The sequence below is a fragment of the Xiphophorus couchianus genome, chromosome 12, assembly GCF_001444195.1.
Source record: "Xiphophorus couchianus chromosome 12, X_couchianus-1.0, whole genome shotgun sequence".
Lineage (NCBI taxonomy): Eukaryota > Metazoa > Chordata > Actinopteri > Cyprinodontiformes > Poeciliidae > Xiphophorus > Xiphophorus couchianus.
In genome coordinates, this window is record NC_040239.1 from 28407643 (window position 1) to 28418026 (window position 10384).

Sequence of the window (10384 nt, forward strand, 5' to 3'; positions counted from 1 at the left end):
CTAACAAAACCTTTCACACAAGTAAGAGAAATAAGAGCAAGATAGTATATATATATATATATATATTGTTTTTGTCAGGTTTTTCTGACAAAGTCATGCTGGCAAAAGTTCCCATAGACCACTGTATTTTCAGACAAGCTTAGGAAAAAACACTGCATTCCATTTAGGTAAGTCAGCCTGAACATTTGGAATTTGGATGTAGAAATGTCATATCAACATGGGACCTCGGCAGATCATCCAAATCTCAGCAGAGCTCATTCAGGACGAAAAACCAGCGGGATTTCAAATTGTGCTGGGCTTCCTTATATGGAAACTTTTTAAACTACTTTGATTAATGAACTGATATTACTGTACCCTTTGATCACCAGGACCAGATGGAATGCGTGTGTGATCGAACTGAAAAGATTTTTCGCAAAGCGGCTCGAGACTACATTTGTTGTAAAGTAACGCCATAGAAACAAACTCAACTGAATTGAGCTCTGATTTAAGTTTCAATCAAGGTGTTGAAGGTCAGACATATATACAGCATACATGTAACTCCATTAACATATACACACATCAAAATAACTATTTTGATTAAATACTGTGTTCAGAATGTATTTCCAAAGTTAATTTTAAAATAATCTAAAACTTTTTTAGATTTATGTAGCCAGCATGGCAGCTGGCTGAATTTTTTGGCCTGTCAGCAAAACACTACCGATGATGATAAGACAATCTTGCATAACACATTATGTCCACAGTGAAACATAGCGATGGCATCCTCATGATGAAGTAACTTCAGGATGACGGTGGAGGTAAACCTCCTTGAGGCAGCAGAAGACTTGAGTCCAGGTTGGAGGTTCACCTTCTATGAGGACAACATCCTAAAAATGCAACCGGTTCTTCTCTGGAATGGTTTAGATCAAATGAAGGCTCTCCAAGAGTCCAGGACGAATCCCACTTGGAAAAAAAAATTGAAGACTGGACAGAATCCACTCCCTATTCATGATAACAGCATCATTTTCTTTCCACTTCACCCGTATGCACCCCTTGTGTAAGTCTTTTACACGACACCTCAATAATGTACATTTAGGTTTTGTGGTTGTTATGTAGTCAAATGTGAAACAAGCTCTGCAGGGTACTCTACACTGATTGTTTGTCCATTACATTTGCTAAATAAATGGCAGAATAGACAGTCCTTGGCTTGTTGTTCATAAGCAGCACCAACAAATTCTCCCTCATTTATTGAAACAACTGCAGCAGAAGAGTTCTAGTTCCCCACTTTAGATAGTTTTGCTAAATTAGATTTAGAACACATTTCAGGGGTTTATGAAAGAAATTGAAAAATGGCCAGTTGGGTAATTATAGTGAGGGAATCTAAAGGAAACCAGCTTTTAAGGTACTTCCGAGAAATGGCAGTGGATTATCAAGAGTAATCGTCACGTATATGTGGAAGTACGGGCTGGTAAAGGAGCATTCGTCCACCTGTAAGCAGCACAAAGAGAATTACAGTCATAAGTGTTGCATTGTGACTACAGTAATACTATATATAGTAAGTACATCAGAGAACTTTTTTTTTTTTTTTGGTTGTGCCGCCAGTACCAGCAGGTGTGGAAATGGTTGGAAAGAGATTGCTGAAAACCATCACAATGTGGTAAATTGAAATATATAACAATGACTTTCTTCTGTCAGTTTCAACTGAACCTGCATAAAAAGTAAGGAAATGTGTGTTTACTACTTAGCGTGTTTTATTCTTATTAAATGGTATCACATTTGAAAGTGTAAAGGAAGAATTATTTATTAAAACTTTGAACAAAACGTTTGGCTCGTATCTTCCTTAAAACAGCCGGATCCTCTCGGCGAGCAGCGGGCAGCTGTAAAGCAAAACTAAACAAGGCGTGTTGACGTCACAGATCTCAGAGTTTAATTCATACAAAGCAACGCATGAATCAGTTAACAAAGCTGCAGAGGTACAGAGATATGCATTTTATCACAAAATAACAACAGACAAAGACAAACACGAAACACAGAGACAGACAAAGGCGCCCACGTGGAGAAAAAATGGAAAAAACTCTCTCTATTTTCCTCCTTACACGTCATCTTATACCAAAGAGGTGTTTCCGTATTTTAATATATGCAAAGAAGGCGTTCCTCCTGTTGACCAACCGAGAGCCACCTTGGAAAAACGTAAACCTTCCCCTAAGTTTTAATGACCAAACTCAAGAGTCATTTTAGTTGTTAAAGTTATAAGTTAATTTCACAAAACCTATTTTACTCCTTTGGACTCAGCATCTCCCAAGATTTGAATCTTTGCCTTATCACGAACAATATTTAAAAGGTGTATCCGAAATTAAACATAGATGTTTCCAAGATTCGAAATCTGTGATCAACTCCAGATGCAGCTCAGAGCCCCTGGGAAACCCCCCAACCTCCGACCTCTAGGCAGGGGAAGATATTATTTATGGCCTACTAATTTAAAGCCTTTCAAGAGAATAGTATTTTATGGCTGCTCTAAGTTACAGCGCTGCCAGGAGAATGTTTATCTCTGCTTAACATTTGTCCAAATAGGAATGTTTATCTCTTAAACGCACATGGCATGAGATTAGCCATATTAAACACTCAACAATATCCATATTTCCTTAACAAAAGCAAAATGCATTTTGTAAGTTAAGCAACTGATTTCTTGCCAAATCTTGTCTTCCAAGGCCAAACAGACAGTTCAGCTCTTAGCTCTTGTTTTGAGCAGTCAGTTATCTGACCCAGCTGACCCTGCTACAGCAGACTGTCTTGTATCATCTTGACATTGAAGGACAAGTACAGCGGACCCTCGCCTGTTACCGGTTCAGTATTCAAGGATTTTTTTTTTTTTGTTGTTGTGGAAAGTATTTCCAAGTTATTTGTGGAAAATTCAAACAAGATTAACAGATTTTTTTTCCCCGTAGAGTATATCTAAAACACTTGAAAAATAAATTTCAGCTTTGGAAGCTGAAATACCTTGACATCAAGCTACTTGACATCCTACTGGCATACGAGGCAGCCAATCCCAGAGCTCCATTCGTTTCCCTTGCTGATGACAAATGTGCGCATACCCATGATAAATCCAAAAAAGCCAGCTAGCTAGCAAGGGAATGCTAGCAGTGTCTGCGTGTGACTCAAACTTTTGCCTGACAAAAATAAAAATAAAAATACAGACTACACAAAATTAAATAGTTCTGCCAAGACAATATATAGCACCTATAATTAAGATATTTAAGGATAGCTTATTTTTGTAAAATGTATTCTAATCGTTTTAAGATCTTAAGTTTAGAATTTACTTTGACTACTCCTGTTTGCTACTGCCATCCTTCTAAAAGTGTGGCTGCACAGCCCTGACCTTGAATGCAGCATGCCAGTGATGGTTTGGCATGCTGCATTCATGTGTGATCAGGCCAGGCTTGTTGCCTCAGAGGCTGTTCAGCCCTCAAGCCAACATTCATCCTGGGTGTTGCGGCTGCCATTAACTTGGGTTACACACATTTTTCCTGAGTGAACTCTTGCGACTGGATTTAGTCTGCATCTGCATCACACAATCAGACCTGAATACATTTCACATTTGGAGTTTGTATTTACAGCAATTTACAAACACACCTTGAGTTCAGATGTTCAACAGACGCAACATGGCATAGGTTTAGTAGAAGAGCAGCACAATATATCAAGTTACAAGAGCTTTAAACTGCATGAATGTAATCTTTGTAACATTTAAATGTGCTACTATGAGTTCCAGCATTTCATAATAATTATTATTTTATTATAACATATTTGTACATGGAGTGGCGACCTGTCCAGGGTGTTCCCGGCCTCTCGCCCGTTGACAGCTGGAGAAAGACACCAGCACCCCTCCTGACCCCAATGGGCTAGGGGTGTAAGAAAATGGATGGATGGATGGATGGATGGATGGATATTTGTACATGTGGATGAACTATATATATCAAGCTAGCTACTATTAACATTTTATACTTTCAAATATTCCAGCAACATTTTCCCTGAAGGAGGCATTATAGTCCTGTGTGTGTATGAAAAAAACTTGGCAAGATACAAGCAGAAATGCAGAGTGCAACAGTTTTTACTCCGATCATCAATCAAAAGCAAATATACATCAAATATATTGATCAATGTTCCAGTTATTGGGAACCAAAGGCAACTATAAACAGGTTGGCCTTTAGCCTTGAATGAAAGGAACTCAGTGTTTCAGTTGTTTTGCAGTTTTCTGAATGTTTGTTTCAGATTAGCGGCGCATATACACCCTGTGCATGCAAAATGACAATAAAGTCAGTCTAAGTCTAAGTCTAAATATACAATACAACTTAAAGGTGACTGGGGAATATTTATAGATTCAGTTTTAAATATGAACATATTGCACAGGTGGGATGGTAATCTACACCTGTTGCCATGTAAGTGACTGGAAATCTCCAATTTAATGATTCAGAAGGACGAACAAATGATTTGGTAATATAGTATAAATGTGGATCCAGTAACTGAAAACCAAAATGCTTAAAACATATCAGTCTACTGCATGATTTTGTTTTTCTAATATACAATGGAACAAACTCAATTATAACAAATACTGAGTTTGAATTAGTCCCACTGTCAATCTGAAGCAGTAGATTGAACAATCATAATACTAAAGATGCTACCAGAATTAAAACCTTTAAATATTTTTAGTTTATGAGCCGTCATTAAAAACATTTCTTGTGTGTGTTAAATCCAGTTTAGATAGAAGGAAGCTGGTTTTGACTACTTGGTTTGTGGAAAAAAACAAAAAAAACAAAAACTTACTTTGCAGCTATTTAAAGACTCTGAGACATGCGGTTACATATACTGCATATATTTACAACTCTGATGAAGATGTTTCCACAATTTGCAGCACAGCTGTCAATTCTCATTTCTTTGCAGGAAATTCAAATGAATATGGAGACAACAGCATTAGAAATACGTGTGGCACCAGGGAAACTGCAACTTTCAACCTATTTTAAACCTACAGTATTTTGAACACATTTTTTCTTTTTGTTTATGCCGTTTTTAAAAAAAAAAAAAAAATTAGAAACAGTTCAATTAGAATAGAGTAGAATACTTTATTGACCCCCAAGGGGTAATTGCCTATTTGCTGACAAGCTGCTGCATTCAAGGTGTAAATGTTATGTAAATGCTAATGTTGACAAACCTGAGTCCTAGAAAAGGAAAGGATATTCTATTCCAGAATTAGCCTCTTGGCCTATGGCGCATTTACAGAAATGTCAATTAATGTGCATTGTCAAAACCAAGTAAATTATATTAAAGTTCCTTGGATTGAAACCCAATGAACTGCAGTGTGTGGATCAGTCCTTCTCCTCAGGAACGACAGTCAGCAGAAAGTCCCCGTCGTTCCTTCTCACCACCACAGAGAGCGCGGCGCCACCCTGACACTTCCTGTCCGGTGTAGACCGGCTTCCCATGGATGCTGATGATGACATCATGATCCACCATCCCAGCACTGCATTAAAAATATGATCAATTGCAGATTAGTCATTACCAGAAAATAACTACAAATGAAGACTTTTCCTGTCTTCACAACATGTGAACAGGTTGTGTTGTGCTTATACAACAGAACCTGATTTGAGAGCAGCGTAGAGCCGTAAATCACTACCGTACATTTATCTGATGCAGCTTGTCTCATTGAGATCCAAGACCTAATTTAGAAGTTACACCATCGTCATGGATTATAGGAATCCACTGGATAAAATGACATGGAGAGTTAAAATAGGCAAAAACTGGAATCAGCGGGTCAAAACTTTACAGGTACTAGAGATATGAAATTGGCCCCAAAAATCGATTGATGAATATCTACTTTTCGCCCATCTGTCGCATGTTCTTGATTAAAAATGTTGCACTTATTGTGAAATCGGAAAAAGAATAGCAAAAATGTTTTTATGTTAATACGAAATTCTTAGGAATTCCAAACATTGATTTCAAAAGAAAGAGCTGCTTTGTTTCGCTGTCGTCTAAATTGTTTTTACAAATTGATCTGTCTGTGCAACCAGGGCAGCCTCCACCTGTCTTCTGTTTGTGAAACGTGGAGACAGTCAGCGGCCTGTTTCTGCGCAGTCGACTTCTGCATGCAGACGAAATGCAGACGATCTGTCAGCGGGGGAACGAGGCTGTGCGGCGCAGTACGGCGGGCCACTCAGCGTCGTCATAGTAGATCAGCAGACTCTACAAAAGTCACTGTAAAAATTACAGTAACTTACTGGCAGCAGGTTTGCTAGTAAGTTACTGTAATTCTTTTTTTTTACGGTAGCCTTACTGTAATTCTATTACAGTTTTACCGTAAATTTTCTTACTTTCTTACTGTAATTTGATTAGTGTTACTGTAATTTCTTTAAACTAGCACAGTAATTATATAACATGGTTACTGTGATTTCATCACATTTTCTAATACAACTACAATAGTCCTGTAGTAGAATTACAAAAAGTTGTCACTTTACAGCAGTTCATGAACCTGCAACACCCAGCAACACTTTGATGATTTCTGGAGAAGTTCAGGACTGAGACCAACTCAGAACCCATCCATGTTGGTTTTGTTTGGCTGTTCACTAAAAAGCTGTATTTTCAAAGCCCAGCCACCTTACTGTGTTTTCACGCTGTAGTTTCTACAGCCATTTGTTACGGTGTACTGTACAGCTCACGCTGCCGCTGCTTGTGCTTCAAAGCTGCAGGCTTCAAAGTGACAGAAAGCAACAGCGGACTATTAAGAATATAGAGCAGAAAGCAGGGCAGCGAGAGACCACGTCTTACCAGGAGAAAGATGTCAGCGCTCAGCCTTTGGGAAGAACAAGTTTAATGAGAACAGCGGACCGCGGCTCAATCTGGAGCCCCAACAACTGCAGAGTTGCTCTTATTCTTTTTTTTCTTGGAAAATACCCAGAGGCCTCCAGATGCCAGGTTCACAGCTCTGTCGTTGCCTTCAGTAAAGTCAACACAAGCTGTGACTCTGCACTTCACTTATTATATCTAGACAGCGCTTCCTAATAAGAAGCGTCCCAGCATTATGCCGGGACGCTTTAAAAACAAGCATATTCCAACTTCTGTCAGCGTAGCCTCTTGGGCTGAACCAATGAAACAGACTTGCAGGCGACATGTGAACAAGTGAAGTTTCTTCAGCGCATGTTTGGGTGTTCTGCTTAATCTGACAAGTCTCAGCGTTGAAAAATTGTGGGGGGTAAAAGCTTCTCACTTCTTCTCTTGCTCAGCAGTAGAAAACCAGCCTCCTGCCTTCAGTGTGCTAATAAGTAACTGCATATTTTCACCGTGAATTCATAATTTTATTTTAAAATCAACTGCTGAAGCTTGATCACTGTGCCAAATATGAGTTGTTTGACTTTACTTTGTCACTGAACGCACCAATCTGGAATGTGTACATACCTCTGATGAGACTTTAAAAAAAAATCGAACCGAAACAAATCATTAATGAACCTTTACACATTTACTTTGGCAGATGTTCCATAAAATTTTGTTCATATAAAAGTATATTTGAGATCACTGGGATGCTAAAAAGAGAAATTCCTAACCGCCTGATGTACTGAAGTGTTTGTAATTTCATTAAGCTTAAAGCCGCAGTATGTAACTTTTATAGAAAGTTACATACTGAAAACTCTGTGAAGCAGAAGCGTGGAAGCAGCAGCTCTGAGGATCGGCTGCGTCTCGAAGGCGGGGCTAGGTCCCCCCAGGCGTTTTGCACCGCTGAATGGTTGCCAAGGAGACTGGAAGATTTCTCAACATGCATGAAAGAATCAAGGTAACACTCCATGTTTTCTATGTGTTTAAAATAGTCAATTTCATATTCATAAGGTGTACCTAAAATGAAAATGACATTTTTGAGTTTGGAGTTCTTTTAAGATGGCAGAGGCCTGTTTTTGTTTTGGCAACTTCGCTGTTACCTTTACCCTCTGTTACTAAATATTTTAAAAGAGCAGCTGGGGTTTTTTGGAAACAGTTTTTTTCTGCTGGAACTAGCTTCAAAAAGTGGTTCCAGTTTTTGCCAACAACACTTCAAGAATAATTTCGGCAGATTTTTGAAAATGGTCGTCAGTTAGTGATCTTACCTACCTGCTCCTGTCCCTCTCAATCAGTTTCTTTGCTATTACATCATCCAGTTTCTGATTGTTTTCACAGTTTACTGCTCGCCTTAACTACTGATTACATTTTAATTGAACTGCCTGTCTGTTTAGTCGGTGGATGAACCGACTTCTTTTTCTCACAATGTTCCTTCCTGAAAGTCAAACTTTTATCAGCAGGACTCAGAAACGACACAGCACAATCAGTCCAGAGCGACATGAAGATTGGCACATTCATTTTTGCTTACATTTCAGAAAGTATCTTTTCCGGCGCTCACTTATGAGGCATGGTTTTTCCACATTACTGCTCAGATGAGACGGCTGGCAATTTCACTGGGATCAGTGGCTAACATTAACAAATAAAAGCCTCACTACACACTGACACTTACCATAACCGCTGATGGAGAAGATGATAGAACATAAAATGAGTCAGAGATTTAAATAGCTCCTAAAGACCATTGAGCCTGCAGAGGTTTGATTTCTATGTAACATGTTTTGGACTCCTGTATAGCCGTCACTGGAGGACAGGGAAACGTTTTCCTCAGCAATATGTTCAAAGTTCCCCTTTTTTTTGCAGTCTAAGCAGTCATCACTGTCCTTAAGGCAACAGAATGATGATGTGTTTACAAAGATGGTCAAAGCAACATGCTTCTGCAGAAGCATCCTTACATGCAAATGATTCCGAGTGCATTGCCGGGAGCTTTTCTTTTTTTTTTTTTGGGAAAAACACCAACTACTTTTTCAACAGCTTGCTCTGCTGGCAGAATAAACTTTTGCTTTTTCTGTCATCCGCTGCTGCTACTACATGCCAACAAGAAAACAGAGCATCAGACGAACCGAACGACGCCTGCTCTGGACGTGTAATCCAATCTGACATCAAGTCTTCAAATAGTAAAATGTGAGAATCCACTAATGGGACAGTATCACACACTGGATTCATTTAACATTTCCCCTCAGATCAACGATTTTAGTCTGGTGTGAAAAAAGCCATCACTGCATAATACCAACACTGGTATTATGACGACAGACGTGTTAATCATTCATTTTCATCCCGTCGTAATGTTTGTTTTCTTGTTGTTTCTCAGAACTGGAACCGTGGTCCTTTAGAGGTTTTTATCTGAGGTTTTGTTGGCTCTAGTAGCCTTTATTTGAAAGTAGTTGAATAGGAAAGAGGGTTATGAGAGAGGGGAAGACATGTGGCAAATGTCGCCAAGCTGGGAATCAAACCTGCAACTACCGGCACGAGGACTAAGGCCTCAATACATGAGTTGTGCTTTGCCGCTGTGCCACCACAGCTGCCCTGGTTCTTTAGAGTGGTGAGGAAAACATGCCTGTTCTCTGAAAGGCACTTCATGAGTGCAATGTCAAAATTTCAAATTCAAAATGCAATAAAAAAAATTCTTTATTGACCCCAAAGAGAAACTGAATGAATTGATTTTGATTGACAAAAATTATACAGGAAATATTTTAACATCATTTACAGCTACGGTTGTATGAGGTTGGTTTGGGTTGACCAATTTCTACACATAAACTGAATAGTATTGTATGCTTTTTTCCCCAGAGCTTTGTCTCTGATCCGTCTAAATAAAACATAAAAACATCTGCTGTTTGTCTTGAAGATTTTAAACAGCCTTGTCCTCCTTATTTTACAGAACCTCTCCACCTCTACAGTCCCTGTCAGACACTCAGGCTCCTTCACTGTCCTTTTTAAAACTTGTTTATAAACTTATTTTTACTCATTGGCTTTCAATCCAATTTTACTTCATTTTTATTGATTTCATCTTTTTAACTGAGCCATTTTCTTGTATTTTAAATTGAGTTTTTAATTCGCTGTGCTTAGCTTTTTCACTGTATTTTTATGCTTTCTTTTCACATGACTGATGTTTAGCACTTTACTTTAGTGGTGGCTGGTGTTGAAACACTATGGCGACGATGATGATGATGATGATGAACTGAGTCAGGTTTGTTGGCCACTTTGCTCTCACACACTTTTAAATTCAACCCACCACTTCTCCACAGGACTGAGATCAGGGCTTTGTGATGGCCGCATATAAACGTTGACTTTGTCGTCTGTCGGCCATTTTGTTTCTCTGGCTGCATGCTAAGGATTGTCTTCGATCTGAAGACCAATCTACGCTCATGCTTCAGCTTCCTGGCTGATGTCTGCATTGCTTTGCTTCAATATTTCTACATAATGTTTTTTCCCCCTCATGATCTGCTTTATGAAATGCACCACTTCCTTCTGGAGCAAAACAGCCCCACAACATGATGCTGCC